Source organism: Myotis yumanensis, unplaced genomic scaffold (genome assembly GCF_028538775.1).
Source record: "Myotis yumanensis isolate MYYU_CA2020_CCGP unplaced genomic scaffold, mMyoYum1.0.hap1 SCAF_13, whole genome shotgun sequence".
Classification (NCBI taxonomy): Eukaryota; Metazoa; Chordata; class Mammalia; order Chiroptera; family Vespertilionidae; genus Myotis; species Myotis yumanensis.
The window spans coordinates 31857811-31870121 of record NW_027223764.1 but is presented as its reverse complement, the minus strand read 5'-3'; the positions used below and the strand labels follow the sequence as shown (position 1 = coordinate 31870121).

At 35.0% G+C, this 12311-nt stretch overlaps 1 pseudogene; it reads right to left on the bottom strand.

Annotated features, from left to right (window-relative positions):
- Positions 1-9543: 9543 nt before the first annotated feature.
- LOC139021514 (large ribosomal subunit protein uL24-like) lies at positions 9544-9979 on the bottom strand (annotated as a pseudogene).
- Between the last annotated feature and the right edge of the window lie 2332 nt (positions 9980-12311).

The window sequence follows — 12311 nt, the reverse complement described above, 5'->3', positions numbered from 1 at the left end:
GAGCTTTTGTGAATGGCTCTGATGTTTTCCTTGAAGTCTTTTTGAGGCTAAACTCAAGACCATATTACACAATAAGACAGAAGTGAATCCATTTAAAATATTTTTTTGATTTGAATTTTGTTCAACTATGTTTTATTTTGAAGAAATGTAGTATACAATTTAAGAGCATAGACTCCGCAGTCAGATTGATTATATATTAAAGTAGCCTAGATATACTAGTATTTACCTCGGAAAGTGATGCTCAATCTTTTTGGACCTCAGCTTCCTTCTCTGTAAAATAACAGTGTCTGTAATAGGGGTATAGATAGGACTATAAGCCATAATCTGAATGATAGTGCTCAGTACAGAATGTGGCACAGAGTAGGAACTCAGTCAATTTTAAAGTTTCTTTACTCCTAATCCCATCTCCAAACCATCTTCCCAAATTATACTGTGATATTTGTACCAGGAAATAATAAAGTCTAAATATTAATCAACTAAAACGGTAGATAGCATTTCTTTCTTACTTACTACATGCTAGCCACTTTTTGTTCATTATTTTATGAATACTAACAGTAACACTATGTATTAGTCAGGATTCTTCAGAGAAACAGAAAGAGAGAGAGAGAGAGAGAGAGAGAGAGAGAGAGAGAATGGGAGATTGAGAGTTTTCTTTTAAGGAGTTGGTTCACAGGATCTTGGGGACTTGGCAAGTCCAAAATCTGCAAGGTAAAGTGGTAGACTAGAGACCCAAGGAAGAGTTGCAGTTGCGTTCTAAGGTGGTTTTCTGGAAGGATTCCCTCATCTTCCTGGGAGGTCATGTTTTTCTGTTTAGGCCTTTAACTGATTTAATAAGGCCCACCCACATTATGAAGTCATCTGTTTTGTTCAAAGTCTACTGTTTCAAATGTTAATCTCATCTATAAATACCTTCACAGAAAGATCTAAAATAATGTTTGACCAAATATCTGGGTACCATGGCCTAGCCAAGTTGACACATAATTAATCATCATACATTGTGGGGTATGTGGTTTAATTATTCCAATATTAAAATAGGGAAATTAAGACTGAGAAAGTTTACATAAGTTGCCAGTTAGAAAGCTGATAGAAAAATGTTAAATCCATGATTTCAATCTAGATCTGCCCTTTTTTTGGAGCCCCATGCTTAATAGCCATATCATGATATATGATTTATTATTCTAAACAAACATTTCATGAAATGTAATTTATGACATGATAAATATACCCACATTTGCACAATGTGACTCTTTTTTAAGGCAATAACTATTTTTCACAGAAATTGAAGTCATCATACTCTCTCCGTTTTTTTTTTAAATAAATAAATAAATAAATAAATGGCTCTTGCAATAACCACATCAACTAACCATCCTGATCAAGTTAATTAAGAGGTTTCTACTGCAATCTATTCTAATTTTATAGATGAGGGAAGGAGGTTTAGAGGCCAAGTAATGTGTCCATTGTCACACACCTAGTTACTGTTGGAGCTGGAATTTAAAACCAAGTCATCTGACTCCAAAGTCATGTTCTTGTTCTTGACCAAGACTGCCTCATCATTTATGCCTCAAACTTGAACATCTACAATGCCACAGGTAGCCTTAGGACTCCCTTTGCATTGTAGTGTCTAACTGTGCAAAGGAGAAAAACAAAGTGTAAAGTAATCTGATATAAACATTTAGCGCCGTATGGGTTTTGTGGGGCTCTTCCGAAATGATGCACCTCAGCCAGGTCGGCTGTGAAAAGAATCTCTAATGTGAGCGCTGTTTTCTCATGGCTCTGCTCTCTAATTCCAGTCATGGAATTTGTCTGTGGAAACGATCCAAATTTTGGTGAAGAACGAGTACCCCAGAGTATGTTGGGAATTTTAGCCTTCCACAAAAATCCTTCCTAGCATTCTCAAGATTTTGGAACCCTCTGCCTACCTCGCTTCCCTATCTCCATACCCTTCTCTTACTTGACTTATATCTGAGATTTTCTGATGCTGTATTTTACCTAATAGAATGTTGAAGACTAGGGCAGGGGTAAGGGAATGGTGGGAATGATATTTACAGTGTTTAAAAGGAAGTATATCCTCAATTGACAATAATCGCTGCCACTAAGATTTACCCTTATCTGAAACCATGAAATTTAGGGTTTAATTTGCTTGCTATTAAAGTTATCAAAAATATCTTTGCGCGCGCGCGCACACACACACACACACACACACACATATGTTACATTCATAATACAACTTTCCTCATTGTAACCTGACTTTGTCCCTGAACATCTTAAAAGTGAGATAAGTAAAAAATAAGTAAATGCAATTACTTGTGATTAAAAAAGAAAGAAAGAAAGAAAGAAAGAAAGAAAGAAAGAAAGAAAGAAAGAAAGAAATTGAAGTCATAATGTAAAGAATCTTCTATCCTTTTGTTAGAACGGGAAAATGAATATCTCAAAATAAGCACAAAACCAACACCCTTTCTCTATCTATTCTTAGTTGACATGATTCTAGACATCAGTGGCTGGTTGGATTTCTGATTCTTTACTAGCTGTAGCCTGAGCTGTTGTCCCATGAGTTAAAGTTCCTTTAGCACCATCAAACACCTTTCAAATTGGATTCACTCAATTCTAACATCTCTTCTGTCTTGTTTTTCCCCAGAGGATAAATAGGGTACATAAGGCTTGTAGCACCAATTACTCTTGCTCCAAAAACCACCAATCTCAATACCAGTTTCCTAACAGAGTAGTGTTTCTCTAACAAAAGCATTCATCTCATAATATGACGAACATTTAATCTTGGGCAACGTTATTGCTATGAACCATAGATCAGAACAGAGATTTCTCTGGAAGAAAATGAAATATAGAGGGAAATAAGCTAGAACAAACAACAGGAACAGCTTTGTCAAGGTTTGGTTCAATCTATGCCAGTTTTCCAAAGCATAGGACCTGTGAACTTAAACTCACATGGTGTTAATCTCTCATCATGAGTTTAGTTGCAAAAAAGTCACTCTCATATCCTAGAAGGGGGGAATCCATGTTTAATACAAGTTATCCCCTTTTCATAAGTGGCAAATAAAACTGTAATTTTGAAAAAAATTTAAAGTTTACTATAGTGGCTCATTAAACTTTCCTGAGAACTCTGTCTTTTACTATTCTTATTTTACATAAAACCTCCATTTTTTTTCTTTTCCCCTCTAAATTCCTGACACTTTAGTGTTGAATTAATTGGAGGCCATGTTTGGGAATACCACTTTTACTTGTAATGAGTTCTCTACATTTGTAGTTGGCATCACTCTAGAATAAATTTATGGCCATAATTGAAATTTTCTGTCCCAGTAGGATTCAAAGTCTTTCTTAATACCAATTTCCTCTCTGAAATTACTTATATCTATTAATTATTTATTCCAATGAAATAACCTGTAAACTAATTTATACTAAATAATCCACATTGTTTGCTCATTTCCTCCAGTTTGAACATTGTTCTTATTTTCCTGGATTTTTCAAGTCTAATAATCTGATAGATGAGGCCACACTTATCTACTTCGAGTTAAAAGAATTGAGAAGGATTTCCTGAAGGTAGAAAACTCCAGAGTTGTTCTCATTCAATTAGCTTTTAGAAAGAAAGTGTATTTGAAAAGAGACCATACCTATAGCTCTTCTTTAACTTAATCATAAAAATAATCCACCGACTGAGACTGTTGTCCAGTAACCCAAACAATTCATAGCAGCACACCTCAATTTTTCCAATACAGGAGGAGATAAGGGAGGCAGACAGAAGCTACAGGCTTTCTGATTCCTCCACTGGGTAATAAAGTTCTCAAGTCCATAAGTTACTGCACGTCCAGTGCTTTCCCATGGGGGAAATCCTGAGCTTTTTCTTTTCCCATGGGAGAGCTCAGTCAGGAACCTTACTCACTTCCATAATATAGTTTATTTCCCCACCTTTGAACATCTTTATTTCCATATTTCAGAAAACAACCTATTTTTTTTTTTCTAAAACAAAAAAGTTTTTAAAGGCATAAAGGGGCTGGGACAAGGAAGTCATAAATGAAATACGTGGGTTATTTCTGGAAAGGTCATCATTTGGGGGGATTTAATAGGGCCTATTAGGCCGACTACCTCACCGATGCTGACCAGGAAAGTCCAGATTGGCCAGTTAAAACGACCTTCCTGGGAGAAGCTGAAACTGGAATCAGGTTAGGTGTTAGGGCTTGGTTTGCTGAAGGGAGGCCTGGCGATTCCATTTTGGGCTCTGTTTCTTTTTTAACAGTAAACCGCACATATTCACTGAATAATGATTAAGGTGCTGTCTCTGGAGCTGTTTTTCTATTTCTTATACTTAGAAAATCTATTGAGAAAGTGCATTTATCAATCATTTATTTCATCACATTTTTGTTGTTCCTCTCTAAGGCTACTATATTTGTCCCTAAAATTATTTTCTAATGTGTTTTATTTTAGCTGCACATGTATGAAAATAAACCTCTTCAGCTTTCCCTTGCAGTATTCAGTTGTGTGACCCTTCCGTGTTTAATTCATGCTGATACTTTGAAGGCCCATTATCAGAAGTCTAAAGTTTCTGAATCAAAGATTCCTTTATATGTCAGAGTAGCTGTGGTCATGAGGTTCATCTATTGGGAAAGTAATTCTGTATCATCTCTATGCATGTTTTCTGATGTCATCTTCATAGTTGCATGAGATTAAATATTGGATTGCTTCTCTTCCTTGCCGTCTGCTCCACTCCTGCAATTCTATGAATTTTTCTCAAATAGACACTAATCCCATTTTAATGGAGGCCATGCATCAAAGTTTATAATGGCCTGCTCCTCACTGGAGGAGCCTCTGATATTTTTGATGAAGGCAAGATGCAAAGGCATAATCCAAATCTCAGTGGAATTTTCTACTTAGCATCTAGGCCATCTGTGGTTTTATCTTTTTGCTTCTCTGAATTTATCCTTAGATTTAAAAAATATAGATAAATAAACTATGAGTTTTATTTTATTCCAGCATCTTGCCAGTGGAAACAGAGGTATATACTCTTTTTGTTGAAAATTCATTTAGGTTACCACTTTGGGGGGGAAGTTACATCCTAAGGGCTTTACTAATTGTTTTCATCCTAAGGGCTTTAATACCACATTACATTTTCAGTGAAGAATGCCTGCTGCTTGCTAGTTATTCCCCTAAGAAATGGTAGTTCCTCTAATTAATAATAGTAGCAAGGAACATGCTAAATGAGATTGTGCCTATTGATAGAGTTTAGGGCTCAGGAGGTAAGGCAAGCATTTCAGTTATCAAACAGATGATTAGAAATGGAGATGTCACTCATTAGTAAGTTAGTCAGTGAGCCTCCAGCTGAAACCAGCAATATTATTTACTGTAAAATTCTGCTTTATCGGCTTTTATATACAATAAATCAGTTGCAAATAGGATTGTGCTTTAGGCTGGGGTTCTGTCAATGTTATTGGGATCAGGGTTTAAATGCAATTGTACATCGTTCTTGTAAGTGACATTTATTAATGCTATTTAGTATTTATTTTAGTAGACTAACTAAAGGGTTTTATTAATGGTCAAAAATGGGTAACAGATTGAGAACTACTGATAAATTTATAAATGTCATATTTTAAATTTTCATTTATTCAATTTTCAGGAGGTAAGCAATAGCCTTGAGGGAACTAAAGTCACTTTCTTGAGACTCCTAATAAAATGAATTATTTCTACTTCATTTTTAAGCAGAGGACTTTTATAGGAAAGGTTAAAATAAAGCTAATATATTTTTCCAACAATAGTTTTAAAAATTGCCATTTGTAACTACATTTCAAACTGAAAGCTCAAGAAGTCAAGTTTATCGTCATGCTCATTTTGTTTTCTACCAAAGAAATGCTTGTTGAAATGTGCCAACTAATTTTCAACAGTCCCTGTGATTCAAGTAGCTTTTTCATGTCCAATTGATGCATACAGACAGAGAATTATCATGAAGATGAAATTGTTTGGTGAAGATTAAACATGTTTTCTCTTTGAAATATTTTCCCAAGAAGTTTCACCAGAAAAACAATTATTTTAAGAGTGAATGTGAATATTAACATTCAGATGATAAATAATTCTCTGCTACTTCTGTGGTTCTGTTACCCAGGAAAAAAGATTGCCCCCATAATCCCACTAAATACCATTTATTATCATACAGCAAAATCTATTAGGAATACCTTAAGATTGAATATCTTATTAACCTTTTCTGACCTTTAATTAGCCAGAAAGGTATTACAAATTTAGATGTATTAATGAAACCTAAAATATTTCCTGCCATGTGTTTTAACAGATAATTTCTACTGCCTTAAAAACAAATATAAAAAAAATATAATATTTTTTATGATTGTATGTTTTCTTAATGCAGATAATTTTCTCATTTAATTCTCACCATATTTATCTGAGATAGGTTATGTTATTATTCTCAGTTTACAAATGACGACACTGGCACTCAGTAGGTTAAACAACATTTCTAATGTCATACTCTCAATGGGATCTTTTTTTTAAAGTCTTTATTGTTGAAAGTATTACATAGATATCCCCCCCCCCCCCATTAACCTCTTCTAGCCCGCTCCCATCATTCCTCTGTCCCTCAGTGTCAATGGGATCTTAAGACCCCACCAAAAGTGTTAGAACTCATAAATGAATTTAGTAAATTTGCAGAATAAAAAATCAATATACAGAAATCTGTTGCATTTTTATACACTAATCCCAAACTTATCAGAAAGAGAAAATAAGAAAACAATTCAATTTATAGTTGCATCAAAAAGAATAAAAAACCTTAGAAAAATTTAACCAAGCAGGTTAGACTTCTGTACTGAAAAGTATAAAATATTGTTGAAAGAAATTGAAGAAGACACAAAAAAATTGGAAAGATATTTCATGCTCATGTATTGCAAGATTTAATATTGTTAAAATATTCATACTACCCAAAGCAATCTACAAATTTAATTCAATCCATATCAAAATTCCAATGACAGTGTTCACAGAATTAGAACAAATAACTAAAAATAATCACATACGACCCTGAATAGCCAAAACAATCTTGAGAAGGAAGAACAGAGATGGAGGTATCATGCTCCCTGATTTGAAAATATACTAAAAAGCTATAATAATAAAAACTTCATGGTGTTGGCATAAAAAAGACACATGGATCAATGATTCAGAATAGAGAGCCCAGAAAAAAAATACACAATAAAAACAAACAAACAAAAAACAAAACTCATGCATCGCAGACTTGAATTTAAGACCTGAAACCGCAAAACTTCCAGAGGAAAACATAGATAGTAAGCTCCCTGTTATCAGTCTTGGCGTTGAATTTTTGGGTCTGATTCTAAAAGCAAAAATAAACAAGTGGGAGTACATCACACTAGCCAAGAAAATAAAGAGAATTAAAATGCACCCTTATGAATGGCAGAAAATATTTGCAAATCATATAGCCATTAAGAGATTAATATCTAAAATATATAAAGAAACTAAACAACTCAATAACAACAAACAACAACACAATTACAAAATGGATAGAGGATTTAAATAGACATTTTTCAAAGAAGACATATAGATGGCTAGCACACACATAAAAAGATGTTCTGCATTACTCATTATTAGGGAAATACTCCTCTCACCTGTTAGAATGGCTGTTAATAAAAGGACAAGAAGTAACAAGTGTTGACAAGGATGTGTAGAAGAGGCAATCTTTGTACACAACTGGTAGGAATATAAATTGGTATAGCCATTATGTAAAATAGTAAGAAGTTTCTTCAAAATTTAAAAACAGAATTACCATATGATCCACCTATTCCACTTCTGGGTATTTATGCAAAGATAATGAAAACACTAATTTAGAAAGATATTTGCCACCCTGTTTATTGCAGCATTATTTACAATAGCTAACAAAATATCTATTGATGGATGAATGATAAAGAAGATATCATATATATACACTAGAGGCCTGGTGCATGAATCTGTGCACAGGTGGGGGATGGTAGGGGTGAGGGGCACCCAAGGGGAGGCAATTGGGAGGGGGGCTGCATGGGGAAGGGCCTCAGGAGGTTCGGGGGGCCGATTGGGGCCCCCATCAGGCCAGTTGGCTGCTGCAGTGCGAATCATAGTGACTGTTTGTTCCAGTTGTTCCGCCGTTCAGGTTGCTTGGCTTTTATATACATAGATAGGAATACTACTCAGCCATAACAAGAATGAAATCTTACCATTTGCGACAACATGAATGGACCTTGAGGTTATTATGCTAAGTGAAGTAAGTCAGAGAGAGAAAGACAAATACCCTATGATTTTACTTATATGTAGAATCTAAAAAAACAAACAAAACTGAACAAACCAAATAACACCAAACTCATAGATACAGAGAATAGATTGGTGTTTACCAAAGGAAATTGGGGTTGAGAGGCAGGTAAAATGGGTGAAGGGGATCAGTTGTACTTTGACTGATGATAACTAAACTTATTGTGGTGATCACTTTGTAATGTGTACAAGTATAGAATTATTGTGTTGTATACTGATATTAACATGTTATATGCCAATTTTACTTCAATTTAAAACAAGAAAACAGAAAAAAACTGATATCTATATATATAAAAGCCTAAGCAACCGGCCAATTGTTCAACCAGTAGTTATGATGCGCACTGACCACCAGAGGGCAGACGCTTAACGCACAGACATGGAAACATGGAACAGACTGATGAATCTCAGAGGGAAGGGAGGAAGGAATAGTGTGGGAAGAGATTAACCAAAGATCTTCTATGCATACCAGAGGCCTGGTGCACGGATCCCTGGCCTACAGGGATCGGGCTGAAGCCAGCAGTCCAACATCCCCTGAGGGGTCCCAGATTGCAAGAGGGTACAGGCCAGGCTGAGGGACCCCACCAGTGCACGAATCTGTGCACCGGGCCTCTAGTATAATTATAAGACCTAATATTTTTAATAAACCATAAAAATATATATACCACTGACTAAGCTATCCAAGGGTATAAAGAGTACAAAGCCTGAAAGATGAAAAAAAGGAATTACAATAGGTATCAAGATAAGTAAATGGCAGTCTTTGGACCTTTATAACAAATTTGGAAATGCCTACTTTTCAACTAGAATTTGTTTATTCTTTCTTATTTGAGATTTTTCATGTTGTAGCCAACAAACTTTGATAGGATTTTTCTTAAGACAGCATATTTTCCCTTTGGACTTTTTTCTCCTAGAAAAATTATCCAATTTTCTCCTTTTCATCATGAAAATAATGAAATTATCCTTTTTTTAACTTTACCTATTTAACTTTTTTGATAACTCAGTTAAAAATCATTTTATTGCATGAAGAAATATATACTCTAGCTTTCCCCTTGCATACAATAGAGAATAATCATTATTAATTTGAAGAAGAAGAAATAAGGATAAAAGGAACACATATATTAAATGATTTTGAATAATTATAAACTATGAGTGAAGTTAACTCTAAGCCTATCAGACAATGTATCATATAATTGCACACCTGAAACCTATATAATTTTTTTTTCATTTTAAGTTTTTAATGAAAGTTGTATATAATATTACTTTATTCCTGCATCTTCTCAATTGTTTCTTCCTTGGATTTGCCCTTTTTCTTTCCAACTTGGCGAGATTTGGCTTTATGTTCAAGGACCTTTTTGTGGATTTTGTCCAGCTTTAGTCTAGTGATAACCACCTTGCTAGGGTGAATGCCCACATGAAGAGTTGTACCATTAGTTTTCTCCCATATGTCAATGTAGATGACATATTTCTTCCTGTAACCTTGGACTATTTTGCCAATTTTCTGTCCTTTGTAATGTCCTCAAACAACCTGAACTTCATTATCCTTTCGGATGGGCATGGGTTGAACATTGTACTTCTGTCTCAGCTCTTTGGAAAGAGAAGACATAATCTTCCTGTGAATGTGGGAAGGTGCATTGAAATGCCTTTTATGGTTCTTGCTCTGGTCAGAAGTCACAAAGGGATTGAACTTCATTTTGACGCTTCTATGATGGCCGCCCCTATATAATTTTATTAACCAATGTTACCCCAATAAACTCAACAAAAATTTCTTAAAATATAAAAAAATAATAAATCCCAAAACTAAAGTAATTTTAATCACATGATGAATGTATGAAATTTTATACTTTTTTATATGCAAATGTGCACATGCACAGTCACAGACATTTCAGATTATAAAGGCAGAATTCCCATGTTAATTTGAATGTTGGCAAAGTTTATCATTAGTATCTTCTCTAATTCCTTCTGCTCTTTCCTTGGAGTTATTCTTTTTAGCTATCTCCTCTGTCCATCAGGGCCTTCTGAAAATGTGGATATTATGTGTAAGAATTCCAATAATAATGAAGCCCTCTAACCAAAGTCTTTTTGAGTGCAAAAGATAGAAGCCCATTTTGGCTGGCCCCAATGAGGGGGAATGCATTTGATGTAAGATGGAGACTTCAGTCACAAAGTATATGTAGGTAGAGATTTGTTAAAACTATTGGTTACCAAATCGGATAGCCTTTCTATGTTTCTCTCACTCTTTCTAGAATTCCAGTCTCTTCTCCATTTTCTTTATGTGGAAATGGACTTCTTTTACTTTTCTAAATGTACCAGATACATGTTGACTCAGAGTCTATGTAGCCTTTCAGCTCTAGAACCTTCCAACCTCTGAGTACAGTAGAGATATATACAATGTATTTCTTAAGAAAGAAATTTTTATAGTTGCTGGCTAGACAATGTTTGCCTGGTTTGGGGTCAAGTACTACAGCACCAATCAGCCATGTCTAGTGCATGAGATCATGTGGTTATTATACCCTGTCTCTTTCTGTATAATATAACAAACCATGTTGAAGTATTAGGACTATGACTGGCAAAGAAGTAGGTGCTTTTAAGAATATTAATGATTTGATAGTGCTTAATTGTACACATTATTTTAAATATGTCAGCGTGTATCCTAAGAAAACAGTTAATAATATTTTGGGGGGTTTTGCCTATCTCTCTGATACCTTTAAGCCAGCTCAATCCATTTTCTGATCTCAGTTCCATTTATGTTCATTAAAAATTATTGCCTATGACCTTCCTTGCTTTGCTCCCAATTCTATTCATGTTGTGGTTCCTTTTGTATGAATTCGGGTCCTTACATTTGTCATATTAACATCCCTGCAGTTGACCAGCAGGCTGATCTCGGTCTCCTTGGCCAGATCCTCAGCACTTTCCTAGAACCTGCTCCTTTTCTAGGTGCCTCAGGTAGAGTAACTAGTCTTAGCTCAGTCCTGCAGCCCAAATTCTAGAACTAGTTACTTGGCAAGAATCTTGCCTGTTCAGTGTTGTTTGGACATTTAGCTGTCATGTGTGATGTCCTAGTTGTTTTCCAAGAAGAGTTCATCAAAGCTTTTCACCAGCAGAAACAGAAGTTTCTCATAACTTTGTTGATGATGTCTAAAAGGTAGGAAATATTGTTTGCATATTTATTTTTTGGCACATATGAATGAAAACCAAACCAGCATTTAGACAGGTAGAAAGCAAATGGGACTATTAAGGTGAAAAATCTAGGTCAGGAAAATCATCTGGTTGGAAGGTCATTTTAAGTAGAAAGACACATTTTCAGGCTAATGACATCACTTACTTGCACACAAAAATTCCTCATGTTCAGATTTTTGACATTTTGTCTCGGTTAACTTTGACACCTATATGAGACTCTTGTTTGAGATGCAGAGAAATCACTTTAGGAATGCTTGCAGGCTTCTTGATAAATTCACAGTTGGTCTTTCTATCCAAGGAGGGCTTCATAATAAATCTGAGCCTCTTAGCAGCAACATCAAAGCGTAGATTCTCTTCCCCTCCTGCCCAAGATCTATGCCCTGACACAGAATATTGTGTCACCTGTTAATCCTAGCACACTGAGCAGTTATTCAGTTTGTGTGGCAGCCTGAATGAATCATTTTATTAGCCTTCAAAGTCAGAGTTATGAGCAAAGAGCAAAATAGCTTAAGGAAATTTCAGTCTTCAGCCATCCTGCATAAAATGTCTTGAACCAGATTTAAAGAGAAAATTGTGGTTCTGATATTTCCAAGGGTTGTAACAAAGAAGAAAAAAGAAAACTATGCAATAGGAACTATGTATATGGCCAATAAAGCCTATAATATTTACTATCTGGCCCTTTACAAATGTTTGCCAATCCCTATTAGAGATATATCTAATTTTTTATAGCCATGTAGTTAGTATTCCATTGTGTAAGTGTAACCAAAGTGATTGGGGGAAAGTTAAATAATTACACAAAGTAAGTATAAACATTTTCAAAATTCCCGTACCTCCAAAATTATTCT